The following is a 21,676-nucleotide window of genomic DNA, read 5'->3' as shown; positions in this document are numbered from 1 at the left end:
GGTACACACTACACTGTCCCCATCACACTACTCTGTCCTGGAATACCAGCTACGATACTGTCCCAAGGTACACACTACTCTGTCCTGGAATACCAGCTACGATACTGTCCCAAGGTACACACTACTCTGTCCTGGAATACCAGCTACGATACTGTCCCAAGGTACACACTACTCTGTCCTGGAATACCAGCTACGATACTGTCCCAAGGTACACACTACTCTGTCCCCAGCACACTACTCTGTCCTGGAATACCAGCTACGATACTGTCCCAAGGTACACACTACACTGTCCCCAGCACACTACACTGTCCCCATCACACTACTCTGTCCTGGAATACCAGCTACGATACTGTCCCAAGGTACACACTACACTGTCCCCAGCACACTACACTGTCCCCAGCACACTACTCTGTCCTGGAATACCAGCTACGATACTGTCCCAAGGTACACACTACTCTGTCCTGGAATACCAGCTACGATACTGTCCCAAGGTACACACTACTCTGTCCTGGAATACCAGCTACGATACTGTCCCAAGGTACACACTACTCTGTCCTGGAATACCAGCTACGATACTGTCCCAAGGTACACACTACACTGTCCCCAGCACACTACACTGTCCCCAGCACACTACTCTGTCCTGGAATACCAGCTACGATACTGTCCCAAGGTACACACTACTCTGTCCTGGAATACCAGCTACGATACTGTCCCAAGGTACACACTACTCTGTCCTGGAATACCAGCTACGATACTGTCCCAAGGTACACACTACTCTGTCCTGGAATACCAGCTACGATACTGTCCCAAGGTACACACTACTCTGTCCTGGAATACCAGCTACGATACTGTCCCAAGGTACACACTACTCTGTCCTGGAATACCAGCTACGATACTGTCCCAAGGTACACACTACTCTGTCCTGGAATACCAGCTACGATACTGTCCCAAGGTACACACTACTCTGTCCTGGAATACCAGCTACGATACTGTCCCAAGGTACACACTACTCTGTCCTGGAATACCAGCTACGATACTGTCCCAAGGTACACACTACACTGTCCCCATCACACTACTCTGTCCTGGAATACCAGCTACGATACTGTCCCAAGGTACACACTACTCTGTCCTGGAATACCAGCTACGATACTGTCCCAAGGTACACACTACTCTGTCCTGGAATACCAGCTACGATACTGTCCCAAGGTACACACTACACTGTCCCCATCACACTACTCTGTCCTGGAATACCAGCTACGATACTGTCCCAAGGTACACACTACACTGTCCCCATCACACTACTCTGTCCTGGAATACCAGCTACGATACTGTCCCAAGGTACACACTACTCTGTCCTGGAATACCAGCTACGATACTGTCCCAAGGTACACACTACTCTGTCCTGGAATACCAGCTACGATACTGTCCCAAGGTACACACTACTCTGTCCTGGAATACCAGCTACGATACTGTCCCAAGGTACACACTACACTGTCCCCATCACACTACTCTGTCCTGGAATACCAGCTACGATACTGTCCCAAGGTACACACTACACTGTCCCCAACACACTACACTGTCCCCAGCACACTACACTGTCCTGGAATACCAGCTACGATACTGTCCCAAGGTACACACTACACTGTCCCCATCACACTACACTGTCCCCATCACACTACACTGTCCCCAGCACACTACACTGTCCCCATCACACTACACTGTCCCCAGCACACTACACTGTCCCCATCACACTACACTGTCCCCAGCACACTACACTGTCCCCATCACACTACACTGTCCCCAGCACACTACACTGTCCCCAACACACTACACTGTCCCCAACACACTACACTGTCCCCATAACACTACACTGTCCCCATCACACTACACTGTCCCCAACACACTACACTGTCCCCAACACACTACACTGTCCCCAGCACACTACACTGTCCCCATCACACTACACCGTCCCAAGGTACACACTACACTGTCCCCATCACACTACACTGTCCCCAGCACACTACACTGTCCCCAGCACACTACACTGTCCCCATCACACTACACTGTCCCCAGCACACTACACTGTCCCCATCACACTACACTGTCCCAAGGTACACACTACACTGTCCCCATCACACTACACTGTCCCCAGCACACTACACTGTCCCCAGCACACTACACTGTCCCCATCACACTACACTGTCCCCAACACACTACACTGTCCCCAGCACACTACACTGTCCCAAGGTACACACTACACTGTCCCCATCACACTACACTGTCCCCAGCACACTACACTGTCCCCATCACACTACACTGTCCCCATCACACTACACTGTACCAAGGTACACACTACACTGTCCCCAGCACACTACACTGTCCCCAGCACACTACACTGTCCCCATCACACTACACTGTCCCCAGGAAACTACACTATCCCCATCACACTACACTGTCCCAAGGTACACACTACACTGTCCCCATCACACTACACTGTCCCCAGCACACTACACTGTCCCCATCACACTACACTGTCCCAAGGTACACACTACACTGTCCCCATCACACTACACTGTCCCCATCACACTACACTGTCCCCAGCACACTACACTGTCCCAAGGTACACACTACACTGTCCCCATCACACTACACTGTCCCCATCACACTACACTGTCCCCATCACACTACACTGTCCCCATCACACTACACTGTCCTGGAATACCAGCTACGATACTGTCCCAAGGTACACACTACACTGTCCCCAGCACACTACACTGTCCCCAGCACACTACTCTGTCCTGGAATACCAGCTACGATACTGTCCCAAGGTACACACTACTCTGTCCTGGAATACCAGCTACGATACTGTCCCAAGGTACACACTACTCTGTCCTGGAATACCAGCTACGATACTGTCCCAAGGTACACACTACTCTGTCCTGGAATACCAGCTACGATACTGTCCCAAGGTACACACTACTCTGTCCTGGAATACCAGCTACGATACTGTCCCAAGGTACACACTACTCTGTCCTGGAATACCAGCTACGATACTGTCCCAAGGTACACACTACACTGTCCCCATCACACTACTCTGTCCTGGAATACCAGCTACGATACTGTCCCAAGGTACACACTACTCTGTCCTGGAATACCAGCTACGATACTGTCCCAAGGTACACCTACTCTGTCCTGGAATACCAGCTACGATACTGTCCCAAGGTACACACTACACTGTCCCCATCACACTACTCTGTCCTGGAATACCAGCTACGATACTGTCCCAAGGTACACACTACACTGTCCCCATCACACTACTCTGTCCTGGAATACCAGCTACGATACTGTCCCAAGGTACACACTACTCTGTCCTGGAATACCAGCTACGATACTGTCCCAAGGTACACACTACTCTGTCCTGGAATACCAGCTACGATACTGTCCCAAGGTACACACTACTCTGTCCTGGAATACCAGCTACGATACTGTCCCAAGGTACACACTACACTGTCCCCATCACACTACTCTGTCCTGGAATACCAGCTACGATACTGTCCCAAGGTACACACTACACTGTCCCCAACACACTACACTGTCCCCAGCACACTACACTGTCCTGGAATACCAGCTATGATACTGTCCCAAGGTACACACTACACTGTCCCCATCACACTACACTGTCCCCATCACACTACACTGTCCCCAGCACACTACACTGTCCCCAACACACTACACTGTCCCCAGCACACTACACTGTCCCCATCACACTACACTGTCCCCAGCACACTACACTGTCCCCATCACACTACACTGTCCCCAGCACACTACACTGTCCCCATCACACTACACTGTCCCCAGCACACTACACTGTCCCCAACACACTACACTGTCCCCAACACACTACACTGTCCCCAAAACACTACACTGTCCCCATCACACTACACTGTCCCCAACACACTACACTGTCCCCAACACACTACACTGTCCCCAGCACACTACACTGTCCCCATCACACTACACTGTCCCAAGGTACACACTACACTGTCCCCATCACACTACACTGTCCCCAGCACACTACACTGTCCCCAGCACACTACACTGTCCCCATCACACTACACTGTCCCCAGCACACTACACTGTCCCCATCACACTACACTGTCCCAAGGTACACACTACACTGTCCCCATCACACTACACTGTCCCCAGCACACTACACTGTCCCCAGCACACTACACTGTCCCCATCACACTACACTGTCCCCAACACACTACACTGTCCCCAGCACACTACACTGTCCCAAGGTACACACTACACTGTCCCCATCACACTACACTGTCCCCAGCACACTACACTGTCCCCATCACACTACACTGTCCCCATCACACTACACTGTACCAAGGTACACACTACACTGTCCCCAGCACACTACACTGTCCCCAGCACACTACACTGTCCCCATCACACTACACTGTCCCCAGCAAACTACACTATCCCCATCACACTACACTGTCCCAAGGTACACACTACACTGTCCCCATCACACTACACTGTCCCCAGCACACTACACTGTCCCCATCACACTACACTGTCCCAAGGTACACACTACACTGTCCCCATCACACTACACTGTCCCCATCACACTACACTGTCCCCAGCACACTACACTGTCCCAAGGTACACACTACACTGTCCCCATCACACTACACTGTCCCCATCACACTACACTGTCCCCATCACACTACACTGTCCCCATCACACTACACTGTCCCCAGCACATTACACTGTCCCCAGCACACTACACTGTCCCCATCACACTACACTGTCCCCAGCACACTACACTGTCCCCATCACACTACACTGTCCCCAGCACACTACACTGTCCCCAACACACTACACTGTCCCCAGCACACTACACTGTCCCCATCACACTACACTGTCCCCAGCACACTACACTGTCCCCATCACACTACACTGTCCCCAGCACACTACACTGTCCCCAACACACTACACTGTCCCCAGCACACTACACTGTCCCCATCACACTACACTGTCCCCAGCACACTACACTGTCCCCATCACACTACACTGTCCCCATCACACTACACTGTCCCCAACACACTACACTGTCCCCATCACACTACACTGTCCCCATCACACTACACTGTCCCCATCACACTACACTGTCCCCAACACACTACACTGTCCCCATCACACTACACTGTCCCCATCACACTACACTGTCCCCATCACACTACACTGTCCCCATCACACTACACTGTCCCCATCACACTACACTGTCCCCATCACACTACACTGTCCCCATCACACTACACTGTCCCCATCACTCTACACTGTCCCCAACACACTACACTGTCCCCAACACACTACACTGTCCCCATCACACTACACTGTCCCCAACACACTACACTGTCCCCATCACACTACACTGTCCCCATCACACTACACTGTCCCCATCACACTACACTGTCCCCAACACACTACACTGTCCCCATCACACTACACTGTCCCCAACACACTACACTGTCCCCAACACACTACACTGTCCCCATCACACTACACTGTCCCCAACACACTACACTGTCCCCAACACACTACACTGTCCCCAACACACTACACTGTCCCCAACACACTACACTGTCCCCATCACACTACACTGTCCCCAACACACTACACTGTCCCCAACACACTACACTGTCCCCATCACACTACACTGTCCCCAACACACTACACTGTCCCCATCACACTACACTGTCCCCATCACACTACACTGTCCCCAACACACTACACTGTCCCCAACACACTACACTGTCCCCATCACACTACACTGTCCCCAACACACTACACTGTCCCCATCACACTACACTGTCCCCAACACACTACTGTTGTATTCGGCGCATGTGACTAATAAAGTTTGATTTGATTGAGATGCGTCCAATGACATTACAGATATCTCTAGTCTACACTGATGTATTTATTTAATTATGTTACTTAGATTGACTTTCTCTCTTTCTCTCTCTCTCTCTCTCTCCCCTCTCTCTATCTGTCTCTCTATCTTTCTCTCTCTCTCTTTGTCTCTCTCTCTCCCCTCTCTCTATCTGTCTCTCTCTCTCTCTCTCTTTGTCTCTCTCTCCCCTCTATCTGTCTCTCTCTCTCTCTCTCTCTCTCTCTCTCTCTCTCTCTCTCTCTCTCTCTCTCTCTCTCTCTCTCTCTCTCCCTCCTCTCTCTCTCCCTCCCCTCTCTCTCCCCTCTCTCTCTGTCTCTGTCTCTGTCTCTCTCTCTCTCTCTCTCTCTCTCTCTCTCTCTCTCTCTCTCTCTCTCTCTCTCTCTGTCTCTCCCTCCAGGACGGTCCAGAGTCTGGTCAGTGGCAGTATGTAACCAGCGTGGTCAGTAGTGTTGTGGTCAGTAACCTCCAGAGGTCTACTAGTTACCAGGTGCAGGTCAGAGCCAGGACCATGGCTGGATACAGCAACTTCTCCCCAGCCTCGACCTTCACCACCCTGCCTGACAGTACGACTACACACCCAGGCTTCTACTGAGGACTAACCCTTAACCCCTACACACCCAGGCTTCTACTGAGGACTAACCCCTAACCCCTACACACCCAGGCTTCTACTGAGGACTAACCCCTAACCCCTACACACCCAGGCTTCTACTGAGGACTAACCCCTAACCTCTGACCCCTACACACCCAGGCTTCTACTGAGGCCTAACATCCTACACACCCAGGCTTCTACTGAGGCCTAACCCCTAACCTCTAACCCCTACACACCCAGGCTTCTATTGAGGCCTAACCCCTAACCCCTACACACCCAGGCTTCTACTGAGGCCTAACCCCTAACCCCTACACACCCAGGCTTCTACTGAGGCCTAACCCCTAACCCCTACACACCCAGGCTTCTACTGAGGACTAACACCTACACACCCAGGCTTCTACTGAGGCCTAACCCCTAACCCCTACACACCCAGGCCTCTACTGAGGACAAACCCCTAACCTCTAACCCCTACACACCCAGGCTTCTATTGAGGCCTAACCCCTAACCCCTACACACCCAGGCTTCTACTGAGGACTAACCCCTAACCCCTACACACCCAGGCTTCTACTGAGGACTAACCCCTAACCCCTACACACCCAGGCTTCTACTGAGGACTAACCCCTAACCCCTACACCCCCAGGCTTCTGTTGAGGCCTAACCCCTAACCCCTACACACCCAGGCTTCTACTGAGACCTAACCCCTACACACCCAGGCTTCTACTGAGGCCTAACCACTAACCCCTACACACCCAGGCTTCTGTTGAGGACTAACCCCTAACCCCTACACACCCAGGCTTCTACTGAACTAACCCCTAACCCCTACACACCCAGGCTTCTACTGAGGACTAACCCCTAACCCCTACACACCCAGGCTTCTACTGAGGACTAACCCCAACCTCTAACCCCTACACACCCAGGCTTCTATTGAGGACTAACCCCAAACCCTACACACCCAGGCTTCTATTGAGGACTAACCCCTAACCCCTACACACCCAGGCTTCTACTGAGACCTAACCCCTACACACCCAGGCTTCTACTGAGGCCTAACCCCTAACCCCTACACACCCAGGCTTCTATTGAGGCCTAACCCCTACACACCCAGGCTTCTATTGAGGCCTAACCCCAACCCGTACACACCCAGGCTTCTACTGAGGCCTAACCCCTAACCCCTACACACCCAGGCTTCTACTGAGGACTAACCCCTAACCCCTACACACCCAGGCTTCTACTGAGGCCTTACCCTAACCCCTACACACCCAGGCTTCTACTGAGGACTAACCCCTAACCTCTAACCCCTACACACCCAGGCTTCTACTGAGGACTAACCCCTAATCTCTAACGCCTACGCACCCAGGCTTCTACTGAGGCCTAACCCCTAACCCCTATACACCCAGGCTTCTACTGAGGACTAACCCCTAACCCCTACACACCCAGGCTTCTACTGAGGCCTAACCCCTAACCCCTACACAACCAGGCTTCTACTGAGGACTAACCCCTAACCTCTAACCCCTACACACCCAGGCTTCTACTGAGGCCTAACCCCTAACCTCTAACCTCTACACACCCAGGCTTCTACTGAGGACTAACCCCTAACCTCTAACCCCTACACACCCAGGCTTCTATTGAGGCCTAACCCCTACACACCCAGGCTTCTATTGAGGCCTAACCCCTAACGCCTACACACCCAGGATTCTACTGAGGCCTATCCCCAACCCCTACACACCCAGGCTTCTACTGAGGACTAACCCCTACACACCCAGGCTTCTACTGAGGACTAACCCCTAACCTCTAACCCCTACACACCCAGGCTTCTATTGAGGCCTAACCCCTAACCACTACACACCCAGGCTTCTACTGAGGACTAACCCCTAACCCCTACACACCCAGGCTGCTACTGAGGCCTAACCCCTACACACCCAGGCTTCTACTGAGGACTAACCCCTAACCCCTACACACCCATGCTTCTACTGAGGACTAACCCCTAACCCCTACACACCCAGGCTTCTATTGAGGCCTAACCCTAACTCCTACACACCCAGGCTTCTACTGAGGCCTAACCCCTAACCCCTACACACCCAGGCTTCTATTGAGGCCTAACCCCTAACCCCTACACACCCAGGCTTCTACTGAGGCCTAACCACTAACCCCTACACACCCAGGCTTCTATTGAGGACTAACCCCTAACCCCTACACACCCAGGCTTCTATTGAGGCCTAACCCTAACTCCTACAAACCCAGGCTTCTACTGAGGCCTAACCCCTAACCCCTACACAACCAGGCTTCTACTGAGGACTAACCCTAACCTCTAACCCCTACACACCCAGGCTTCTACTGAGGACTAACCCCTAACCTCTAACGCCTACACACCCAGGCTTCTACTGAGGCCTAACCCCTAACCCCTACACACCCAGGCTTTTCCTGAGGACTAACCCCTAACCCCTACACACCCAGGCTTCTACTAAGGCCTAACCCCTAACCCCTACACAACCAGGCTTCTACTGAGGCCTAACCCTAACCTCTAACCCCTACACACCCAGGCTTCTACTGAGGACTAACCTCTAACCCCTACACACCCAGGCTTCTACTGAGGACTAACCCCTAACCCCTACACACCCAGGCTTCTACTGAGGCCTAACCCCTAACCCCTACACACCCAGGCTTCTACTGAGGCCTAACCCCTAACCCCTACACACCCAGGCTTCTACTTAGGACTAACCCCTAACCCCTACACACCCAGGCTTCTATTGAGGCCTAACCCCTAACCTCTAACCCCTACACACCCAGGCTTCTACTGAGGACTAACCCCTAACCTCTAACCCCATACACACCCAGGCTTCTACTGAGGACTAACCCCTAACCTCTAACCCCTACACACCCAGTCTTCTACTTAGGCCTAACCCCTAACCCCTACACACCCATGCTTCTACTGAGGACTAACCCCTAACCCCTACACACCCAGGCTTCTACTGAGGACTAACCCTTAACCCCTACACACCCAGGCTTCTACTGAGGACTAACCCCTAACCCCTACACACCCAGGCTTCTACTGAGGACTAACCCCTAACCCCTACACACCCAGGCTTCTACTGAGGACTAACCCCTAACCCCTACACACCCAGGCTTCTATTGAGGCCTAACCCCTAACCCCTACACACCAGGTTTCTATTGAGGCCTAACCCCTAACCCCTACACACCCAGGCTTCTACTGAGGACTAACCCCTAATTCATAAACCCTAACTCCTAACTCATAACCCCTAACCCCTACACACCCAGGCTTCTACTGAGGACTAACCTCTAACCCCTACACACCCAGGCTTCTGTTGAGGCCTAACCCCTAACCCCTACACACCCAGGCTTCTATTGAGGACTAACCCCTAACCCCTACACACCCAGGCTTCTACTGAGGCCTAACCCCTAACCCCTACACACCCAGGCTTCTACTAAGGCCTAACCCCTAACCCCTACACAACCAGGCTTCTACTGAGGCCTAGCCCCTAACCTCTAACCCCTACACACCCAGGCTTCTACTGAGGACTAACCTCTAACCCCTACACACCCAGGCTTCTATTGAGGCCTAACCCTAACCCCTACACAACCAGGCTTCTACTGAGGCCTAACCCTAACCCCTACACACCCAGGCTTCTACTGAGGCCTAACCCTAACCCCTACACACCCAGGCTTCTACTTAGGACTTACCCCTAACCCCTACACACCCAGGCTTCTATTGAGGCCTAACCCCTAACCTCTAACCCCTACACACCCAGGCTTCTACTGAGGACTAACCCCTAACCCCTACACAACCAGGCTTCTACTGAGGACTAACCCCTAACCTCTAACCCCATACACACCCAGGCTTCTACTGAGGACTAACCCCTAACCTCTAACCCCTACACACCCAGGCTTCTACTGAGGCCTAACCCCTAACCCCTACACACCCATGCTTCTACTGAGGACTAACCCCTAACCCCTACACACCCAGGCTTCTACTGAGGACTAACCCTTAACCCCTACACACCCAGGCTTCTACTGAGGACTAACCCCTAACCCCTACACACCCAGGCTTCTACTGAGGACTAACCCCTAACCCCTCCACACCCAGGCTTCTATTGAGGCCTAACCCCTAACCCCTACACACCAGGTTTCTATTGAGGCCTAACCCCTAACCCCTACACACCCAGGCTTCTACTGAGGACTAACCCCTAATTCATAAACCCTAACTCCTAACTCATAACCCCTAACCCCTACACACCCAGGCTTCTACTGAGGACTAACCTCTAACCCCTACACACCCAGGCTTCTGTTGAGGACTAACCCCTAACCCCTACACACCCAGGCTTCTACTGAGGACTAACCCCTAACCCCTACACACCCAGGCTTCTACTGAGGACTAACCCCTAACCTCTGACCCCTACACACCCAGGCTTCTACTGAGGCCTAACCCCTACACACCCAGGCTTCTACTGAGGCCTAACCCCTAACCTCTAACCCCTACACACCCAGGCTTCTATTGAGGCCTAACCCCTAACCCCTACACACCCAGGCTTCTACTGAGGCCTAACCCCTAACCCCTACACACCCAGGCTTCTACTGAGGCCTCAACCCCTAACCCCTACACACCCAGGCTTCTACTGAGGACTAACACCTACACACCCAGGCTTCTACTGAGGCCTAACCCCTAACCCCTACACACCCAGGCCTCTACTGAGGACAAACCCCTAACCTCTAACCCCTACACACCCAGGCTTCTATTGAGGCCTAACCCCTAACCCCTACACACCCAGGCTTCTACTGAGGACTAACCCCTAACCCCTACACACCCAGGCTTCTACTGAGGACTAACCCCTAACCCCTACACACCCAGGCTTCTACTGAGGACTAACCCCTAACCCCTACACCCCCAGGCTTCTATTGAGGCCAACCCCTAACCCCTACACACCCAGGCTTCTACTGAGACCTAACCCCTACACACCCAGGCTTCTACTGAGGCCTAACCACTAACCCCTACACACCCAGGCTTCTATTGAGGACTAACCCCTAACCCCTACACACCCAGGCTTCTACTGAACTAACCCCTAACCCCTACACACCCAGGCTTCTACTGAGGACTAACCCCTAACCCCTACACACCCAGGCTTCTACTGAGGACTAACCCCTAACCTCTAACCCCTACACACCCAGGCTTCTATTGAGGACTAACCCTAAACCCTACACACCCAGGCTTCTATTGAGGACTAACCCCTAACCCCTACACACCCAGGCTTCTACTGAGACCTAACCCCTACACACCCAGGCTTCTACTGAGGCCTAACCCCTAACCCCTACACACCCAGGCTTCTATTGAGGCCTAACCCCTACACACCCAGGCTTCTGTTGAGGCCTAACCCCTAACCCGTACACACCCAGGCTTCTACTGAGGCCTAACCCCTAACCCCTACACACCCAGGCTTCTACTGAGGACTAACCCTAACCCCTACACACCCAGGCTTCTACTGAGGCCTTACCCCTAACCCCTACACACCCAGGCTTCTACTGAGGACTAACCCCTAACCTCTAACCCCTACACACCCAGGCTTCTACTGAGGACTAACCCCTAATCTCTAACGCCTACGCACCCAGGCTTCTACTGAGGCCTAACCCCTAACCCCTAAACACCCAGGCTTCTACTGAGGACTAACCCCTAACCCCTACACACCCAGGCTTCTACTGAGGCCTAACCCCTAACCCCTACACAACCAGGCTTCTACTGAGGACTAACCCCTAACCTCTAACCCCTACACACCCAGGCTTCTACTGAGGCCTAACCCCAACCTCTAACCTCTACACACCCAGGCTTCTACTGAGGACTAACCCCTAACCTCTAACCCCTACACACCCAGGCTTCTATTGAGGCCTAACCCCTACACACACCCAGGCTTCTATTGAGGCCTAACCCCTAACGCCTACACACCCAGGATTCTACTGAGGCCTATCCCCTAACCCCTACACACCCAGGCTTCTACTGAGGACTAACCCCTACACACCCAGGCTTCTACTGAGGACTAACCCCTAACCTCTAACCCCTACACACCCAGGCTTCTATTGAGGCCTAACCCCTAACCACTACACACCCAGGCTTCTACTGAGGACTAACCCCTAACCCCTACACACCCAGGCTGCTACTGAGGCCTAACCCCTACACACCCAGGCTTCTACTGAGGACTAACCCCTAACCCCTACACACCCCTGCTTCTACTGAGGACTAACCCCTAACCCCTACACACCCAGGCTTCTATTGAGGCCTAACCCCTAACTCCTACACACCCAGGCTTCTACTGAGGCCTAACCCCTAACCCCTACACACCCAGGCTTCTATTGAGGCCTAACCCCTAACCCCTACACACCCAGGCTTCTACTGAGGCCTAACCACTAACCCCTACACACCCAGGCTTCTATTGAGGACTAACCCTAACCCCTACACACCCAGGCTTCTATTGAGGCCTAACCCTAACTCCTACAAACCCAGGCTTCTACTGAGGCCTAACCCCTAACCCCTACACAACCAGGCTTCTACTGAGGACTAACCCTAACCTCTAACCCCTACACACCCAGGCTTCTACTGAGGACTAACCCCTAACCTCTAACGCCTACACACCCAGGCTTCTACTGAGGCCTAACCCCTAACCCCTACACACCCAGGCTTCTCCTGAGGACTAACCCCTAACCCCTACACACCCAGGCTTCTACTAAGGCCTAACCCCTAACCCCTACACAACCAGGCTTCTACTGAGGCCTAACCCCTAACCTCTAACCCCTACACACCCAGGCTTCTACTGAGGACTAACCTCTAACCCCTACACACCCAGGCTTCTACTGAGGACTAACCCCTAACCCCTACACACCCAGGCTTCTACTGAGGCCTAACCCCTAACCCCTACACACCCAGGCTTCTACTGAGGCCTAACCCCTAACCCCTACACACCCAGGCTTCTACTTAGGACTAACCCCTAACCCCTACACACCCAGGCTTCTATTGAGGCCTAACCCCTAACCTCTAACCCCTACACACCCAGGCTTCTACTGAGGACTAACCCCTAACCCCTACACAACCAGGCTTCTACTGAGGACTAACCCCTAACCTCTAACCCCATACACACCCAGGCTTCTACTGAGGACTAACCCCTAACCTCTAACCCCTACACACCCAGGCTTCTACTGAGGCCTAACCCCTAACCCCTACACACCCATGCTTCTACTGAGGACTAACCCCTAACCCCTACACACCCAGGCTTCTACTGAGGACTAACCCTTAACCCCTACACACCCAGGCTTCTACTGAGGACTAACCCCTAACCCCTACACACCCAGGCTTCTACTGAGGACTAACCCCTAACCCCTACACACCCAGGCTTCTACTGAGGACTAACCCCTAACCCCTACACACCCAGGCTTCTATTGAGGCCTAACCCCTAACCCCTACACACCAGGTTTCTATTGAGGCCTAACCCCTAACCCCTACACACCCAGGCTTCTACTGAGGACTAACCCCTAATTCATAAACCCTAACTCCTAACTCATAACCCCTAACCCCTACACACCCAGGCTTCTACTGAGGACTAACCTCTAACCCCCTACACACCCAGGCTTCTGTTGAGGCCTAACCCCTAACCCCTACACACCCAGGCTTCTATTGAGGACTAACCCCTAACCCCTACACACCCAGGCTTCTACTGAGGCCTAACCCCTAACCCCTACACACCCAGGCTTCTACTAAGGCCTAACCCCTAACCCCTACACAACCAGGCTTCTACTGAGGCCTAGCCCCTAACCTCTAACCCCTACACACCCAGGCTTCTACTGAGGACTAACCTCTAACCCCTACACACCCAGGCTTCTATTGAGGCCTAACCCCTAACCCCTACACAACCAGGCTTCTACTGAGGCCTAACCCCTAACCCCTACACACCCAGGCTTCTACTGAGGCCTAACCCCTAACCCCTACACACCCAGGCTTCTACTTAGGACTTACCCCTAACCCCTACACACCCAGGCTTCTATTGAGGCCTAACCCCTAACCTCTAACCCCTACACACCCAGGCTTCTACTGAGGACTAACCCCTACACAACCAGGCTTCTACTGAGGACTAACCCCTAACCTCTAACCCCATACACACCCAGGCTTCTACTGAGGACTAACCCCTAACCTCTAACCCCTACACACCCAGGCTTCTACTGAGGCCTAACCCCTAACCCCTACACACCCATGCTTCTACTGAGGACTAACCCCTAACCCCTACACACCCAGGCTTCTACTGAGGACTAACCCTTAACCCCTACACACCCAGGCTTCTACTGAGGACTAACCCCTAACCCCTACACACCCAGGCTTCTACTGAGGACTAACCCCTAACCCCTACACACCCAGGCTTCTATTGAGGCCTAACCCCTAACCCCTACACACCAGGTTTCTATTGAGGCCTAACCCCTAACCCCTACACACCCAGGCTTCTACTGAGGACTAACCCCTAATTCATAAACCCTAACTCCTAACTCATAACCCCTAACCCCTACACACCCAGGCTTCTACTGAGGACTAACCTCTAACCCCTACACACCCAGGCTTCTGTTGAGGCCTAACCCTAACCCCTACACACCCAGGCTTCTATTGAGGACTAACCCCTAACCCCTACACACCCAGGCTTCTACTGAGGCCTAACCCTAACCCCTACACACCCAGGCTTCTACTGAGGCCTAACCCCTACACACCAGGTTTCTATTGAGGCCTAACCCCTACACACCCAGGCTTCTATTGAGGACTAACCCCTAACCCCTACACACCCAGGCTTCTACTGAGGCCTAACCCCTACACACCCAGGCTTCTACTGAGGACTAACCCCAACCCCTACACACCAGGTTTCTATTGAGGCCTAACCCCTAACCCCTACACACCCAGGCTTCTATTGAGGCCTAACCCCTAACCCCTACACACCCAGGCTTCTATTGAGGACTAACCCCTAACCCCTACACACCCAGGCTTCTACTGAGGCCTAACCCCTACACACCAGGTTTCTATTGAGGCCTAACCCCTAACCCCTACACACCCAGGCTTCTATTGAGGACTAACCCCTAACCCCTACACACCCAGGCTTCTACTGAGGCCTAACCCCTACACACCCAGGCTTCTACTGAGGACTAACCCCTAACCTCTAACCCCTACACCAGTATTTATACCCTCCTATTAGGCAGAATTTCCTCCAGTCAATACGTCGCTGTTGCTAGGCAGAAAGTTAAATTAAACTGTTCCTCCTCACTCACCTGTCTTGACCTGTCCTGACCTGACCTGTCCTGACCTGTCCTGACCTGACCTGACCTGTCCTGACCTGTCCTGTCCAGACCTGTCTTGTCCTGACCTGTCCTGTCCTGTCCAGACCTGTCTTGTCCTGACCTGTCCTGACCTGTCTTGTCCTGACCTGTCTTGACCTGTCCTGTCCTGACCTGTCTTGTCCTGACCTGTCCTGACCTGTCTTGTCCTGACCTGTCCTGTCCAGACCTGTCTTGTCCTGACCTGTCCTGACCTGTCCTGACCTGTCTTGTCCTGACCTGTCTTGTCCTGACCTGCCCTGACCTGTCCTGTCCTGACCTGTCCTGACCTGTCCTGACCTGACCTGACCTGTCCTGACCTGTCCTGTCCTGTCCTGACCTGACCTGACGTCGGCCCACATTCCTCACTAATCCACAGCTATCCGACCTCATCAGTGACTAAAACCAAGTGATTGCCTTTTCTCTCACGGAGTAACTTTCCCAGACCTCCACTTCTTATCCACCCTCCATTGACCCCACCACCATATACATTCCTCATTAACTTCTAGTATAACAGTTATTTCATGCTAGAATCCAACAATACTTATTAAATATTCTCTCTCTCATCCCTCCATCGCTCTCTCTCTTTCTCTCTTTCCCTCTCTCTCTCTCTCTCTCTCTCTCTCTTTCCCCTCTCTCTCTCTCTCTCTCTCTCTCTCTCTCTCTCTCTCTCTCTCTCTCTCTCTCTCTCTCTCTCTCTCTCTCTCTCTCTCTCTCTCTCTCTCTCTCTCTCTCTCTCTCTCTCTCTCTCTCTCTCTCTCTCTGTCTCTCTCTCTCTCCCTCTCTCTCCCATTCTCTCTCTCTCTCTCTCTCCCAATCTCTCTCTCTCTCTCATCTCTCTCTCCCGATCTTTCTATCTATCCATCTCTCCTCTCTCTCTCTCTCCCGATCTTTCTATCTCTCTCTCCATCTCTCTCTCCATCTCTCTCTCTCCCTCTCTCTCCCTGCTCCATCTCTCTCTCCGTCTATCTCTCCAGAAGTAGAGGCCCACTCTCAGCTGATGGTGACAGGTGTTCTGGTTGCCATGGGGATACTCCTCCTTATCACCGCGGTGATCATTGCTGGATACTGCTACTGGTAAGAGAGAAAGGAGGAGGGGAGGAGAGTAAGAGGAGAGAAGAGGACATGAAAAGGAGAGCTAGAGGACAGGAAGAGGAGAGGAGAGCTAGAGGACAGGAAGAGGAGAGGAGAGCTAGAGGACAGGAAGAGGAGAGCTAGAGGACAGGAAGTGGAGAGCTAGAGGACAGGAAGAGGAGAGCTAGAGGACATGAAAAGGAGAGGAGAGGACAGGAAGAGGAGAGCTAGAACACAGGAAGAGGAGAGGAGAGGACAGGAAGAGGAGAGGAGAGGAGAGGACAGGAAGAAGAGAGCTAGAGGACAGGAAGAGGAGAGGACAGGAGGAGGAGAGGACAGGAAGCGGAGAGGAGAGCTAGAGGACAGGAAGAGGAGAGGAGAGCTAGAGGACAGGAAGAGGAGAGGAGAGGAGAGGACAGGAAGAGGAGAGCTAGAGGACAGGAAGAGGAGAGGAGAGCTAGAGGACAGGAAGAGGAGAGATAGAGGACAGGAAGAGGAGAGCTAGAGGACAGGGAGAGGAGAGGACAGGAAGAGGAGAGGACAGGAAGAGGAGAGCTAGAGGACAGGGAGAGGAGAGGACAGGAAGAGGAGAGGAGAGGACAGGAAGAGGAGAGCTAGAGGACAGGAAGAGGAGAGGAGAGGACAGGAAGAGGAGAGGAGAGGACAGGAAGAGGAGAGGACAGGAAGAGGAGAGCTAGAGGACAGGAAGAGGAGAGCTAGAGGACAGGAAGAGGAGAGGAGAGGACAGGAAGAGGAGAGCTAGAGGACAGGAAGAGGAGAGGACAGGAGGAGGAGAGGACAGGAAGAGGAGAGGAAGAGGAGAGCTAGAGGACAGGAAGAGGAGAGCTAGAGGACAGGAAGAGGAGAGGACAGGGAGAGGAGAGGACAGGAAGAGGAGAGAGGAGAGGACAGGAAGAAGAGAGCTAGAGGACAGGAAGAGGAGAGGACAGGAAGAGGAGAGCTAGAGGACAGGAAGAGGAGAGCTAGAGGACAGGAAGAGGAGAGGACAGGAAGAGGAGAGCTAGAGGACAGGAAGAGGAGAGCTAGAGGACAGGGAGAGGAGAGCTAGAGGACAGGAAGAGGAGAGGACAGGAAGAGGAGAGGACAGGAAGAGGAGAGGAGAGGACATGAAAAGGAGAGCTAGAGGACATGAAGAGGAGAGGAGAGCTAGAGGACAGGAAGAGGAGAGGAGAGGACAGGAAGAGGAGAGCTAGAGGACAGGAAGAGGAGAGGAGAGCTAGAGGACAGGAAGAGGAGAGGAGAGCTAGAGGACAGGAAGAGGAGAGGAGAGGACAGGGAGAGGAGAGGACAGGGAGAGGAGAGGAGAGGACAGGGAGAGGAGAGCTAGAGGACAGGAAGAGGAGAGGAGAGGACAGGGAGAGGAGAGCTAGAGGACAGGAAGAGGAGAGGAGAGGACAGGAAGAGGAGAGGACAGGACAGGAAGAGGAGAGCTAGAGGACAGGAAGAGGAGAGCGAGAGGACAGGAAGAGGAGAGGACAGGAAGAGGATAGGACAGGAAGAGGAGAGCGAGAGGACAGGAAGAGGAGAGGAGAGGACAGGAAGAGGAGAGCTAGAGGACAGGAAGAGGAGAGGACAGTTGAAAAGAATTTGAGGAGAGTTGTGAAGAGAAAGAGGAGAGGAGAGGAAGAGGGAGGAGAGGAAGGGGAGAGAGGAGAGGAGGGGGAGAGAGGAGAGGGAGGGGGAGAGGAGAGGGAGGGGGAGAGAGGAGAGGGAGGGGGAGAGGAGAGGGAGGGGGAGAGAGGAGAGGGAGGGGGAGAGAGGAGAGGGAGGGGGGAGAGGAGAGGGGGAGGAGAGGAGGGGAGGAGAGAGGAGAGAGGAGAGGGAGGGGGGAGAGAGAGGGAGGGGGAGAGGAGAGGGGGAGGAGAGGGAGGAGGAGAGAGGAGAGAGGAGAGGGGGGAGAGAGGAGAGGGGGAGGAGAGGGAGGGAGGAGAGGAGAGGGAGGGGAGAGGAGAGGGAGGGGGAGAGGAGAGGGAGGGGGAGGAGAGAGGAGGGGGATGAAGCAGCGGCGAGGGTAGGCAGAGGGTGGAGAGATACAGTGTGTCAGGAAACACACTGTTAGAAAGGCAAAGAGAGGAATGTGTGTGTGTGTGTGTGTGTGTGTGTGTGTGTGTGTGTGTGTGTGTGTGTGTGTGTGTGTGTGTGTGTGTGTGTGTGTGTGTGTGTGTGTGTGTGTGTGTGTGTGTGTATGTCAGGATACACCCGCCCAGGTCTCTCTCTACAGGACGGCCCGGTGGAACAATAGTCCTGACCTCAGGAACACACACACACACACACACACACACACACACACCGTGCCAGAAGTTCAGGGTGGACCTCTATCTATTTTAGGATGCCAGATAGGAGTGTGAGAGGAGGACATGACGGAGAGCAAAGAACAGAGAGAAAAATGAGGGAAGAGCGAGATGGACACGACGGAGATTATATGTTATATTAACAGGAGGAGAGGAGGAGGGAGAGGGGGAAAGACATGATGTTATAATAACAGGAGGAGAGGAGGAGGGAGAGGAGGAAAGACATGATGTTATAATAACAGGAGGAGAGGAGGAGGGAGAGGAGGAAAGACATGATGTTATAATAACAGGAGGAGAGGAGGAGGGAGAGGAGGAAAGACATGATGTTATAATAACAGGAGGAGAGGAGGAGGGAGAGGAGGAAAGACATGATGTTATAATAACAGGAGGAGAGGAGGAGGGAGAGGAGGAAAGACATGATGTTATAATAACAGGAGGAGAGGAGGAGGGAGAGGAGGAAAGACATGATGTTATAATAACAGGAGGAGAGGAGGAGGGAGAGGAGGAAAGACATGATGTTATAATAACAGGAGGAGAGGAGGAGGGAGAGGAGGAAAGACATGATGTTATAATAACAGGAGGAGAGGAGGAGGGAGAGGAGGAAAGACATGATGTTATAATAACAGGAGGAGAGGAGGAGGGAGAGGAGGAAAGACATGATGTTATAATAACAGGAGGAGAGGAGGAGGGAGAGGAGGAAAGACATGATGTTATAATAACAGGAGGAGGAGAGGAGGGAGAGGAGGAAAGACATGATGTTATAATAACAGGAGGAGAGGAGGAGGGAGAGGAGGAAAGACATGATGTTATAATAACAGGAGGAGAGGAGGAGGGAGAGGAGGAAAGACATGATGTTATAATAACAGGAGGAGAGGAGGAGGGAGAGGAGGAAAGACATGATGTTATAATAACAGGAGGAGAGGAGGAGGGAGAGGAGGAAAGACATGATGTTATAATAACAGGAGGAGAGGAGGAGGGAGAGGAGGAAAGACATGATGTTATAATAACAGGAGGAGAGGAGGAGGGAGAGGAGGAAAGACATGATGTTATAATAACAGGAGGAGAGGAGGAGGGAGAGGAGGAAAGACATGATGTTATAATAACAGGAGGAGAGGAGGAGGGAGAGGAGGAAAGACATGATGTTATAATAACAGGAGGAGAGGAGGAGGGAGAGGAGGGAGGAAAGACATGATGTTATAATAACAGGAGGAGAGGAGGAGGGAGAGGAGGAAAGACATGATGTTATAATAACAGGAGGAGAGGAGGAGGGAGAGGAGGAAAGACATGATGTTATAATAACAGGAGGAGAGGAGGAGGGAGAGGAGGAAAGACATGATGTTATAATAACAGGAGGAGAGGAGGAGGGAGAGGAGGAAAGACATGATGTTATAATAACAGGAGGAGAGGAGGAGGGAGAGGAGGAAAGACATGATGTTATAATAACAGGAGGAGAGGAGGAGGGAGAGGAGGAAAGACATGATGTTATAATAACAGGAGGAGAGGAGGAGGGAGAGGAGGAAAGACATGATGTTATAATAACAGGAGGAGAGGAGGAGGGAGAGGAGGAAAGACATGATGTTATAATAACAGGAGGAGAGGAGGAGGGAGAGGAGGAAAGACATGATGTTATAATAACAGGAGGAGAGGAGGAGGGAGAGGAGGAAAGACATGATGTTATAATAACAGGAGGAGAGGAGGAGGGAGAGGAGGAAAGACATGATGTTATAATAACAGGAGGAGAGGAGGAGGAGAGGAGGAAAGACATGATGTTATAATAACAGGAGGAGAGGAGGAGGGAGAGGAGGAAAGACATGATGTTATAATAACAGGAGGAGAGGAGGAGGGAGAGGAGGAAAGACATGATGTTATAATAACAGGAGGAGAGGAGGAGGGAGAGGAGGAAAGACATGATGTTATAATAACAGGAGGAGAGGAGGAGGGAGAGGAGGAAAGACATGATGTTATAATAACAGGAGGAGAGGAGGGAGAGGAGGAAAGACATGATGTTATAATAACAGGAGGAGAGGAGGAGGGAGAGGAGGAAAGACATGATGTTATAATAACAGGAGGAGAGGAGGAGGAGAGGAGGAAAGACATGATGTTATAATAACAGGAGGAGAGGAGGAGGGAGAGGAGGAAAGACATGATGTTATAATAACAGGAGGAGAGGAGGAGGGAGAGGAGGAAAGACATGATGTTATAATAACAGGAGGAGAGGAGGAGGGAGAGGAGGAAAGACATGATGTTATAATAACAGGAGGAGAGGAGGAGGGAGAGGAGGAAAGACATGATGTTATAATAACAGGAGGAGAGGAGGAGGGAGAGGAGGAAAGACATGATGTTATAATAACAGGAGGAGAGGAGGAGGGAGAGGAGGAAAGACATGATGTTATAATAACA

General features: G+C 52.6%; 1 non-coding gene across 2 annotated transcripts; it reads left to right on the top strand.

The window, feature by feature from the left end:
• The first annotated feature begins 232 nt into the window (after positions 1–232).
• On the top strand, positions 233–17,044 carry LOC106594535 (uncharacterized). 2 transcript variants are annotated; one of them, XR_006763089.1, is made up of 3 exons: positions 233–274; positions 6,363–6,528; positions 16,868–17,044. It is a non-coding gene; the product is annotated as an uncharacterized protein (transcript). The 2 variants fall into 2 exon arrangements; XR_006763088.1 differs by lacking the exon at positions 233–274 and adding an exon at positions 1,587–1,630.
• Positions 17,045–21,676: the final 4,632 nt, after the last annotated feature.

Source organism: Salmo salar, unplaced genomic scaffold (genome assembly GCF_905237065.1).
Source record: "Salmo salar unplaced genomic scaffold, Ssal_v3.1, whole genome shotgun sequence".
Taxonomy (NCBI): domain Eukaryota; kingdom Metazoa; phylum Chordata; class Actinopteri; order Salmoniformes; family Salmonidae; genus Salmo; species Salmo salar.
Note: the sequence above shows the minus strand (reverse complement) of the source record. Positions and strands in the feature narration are given on the sequence as shown.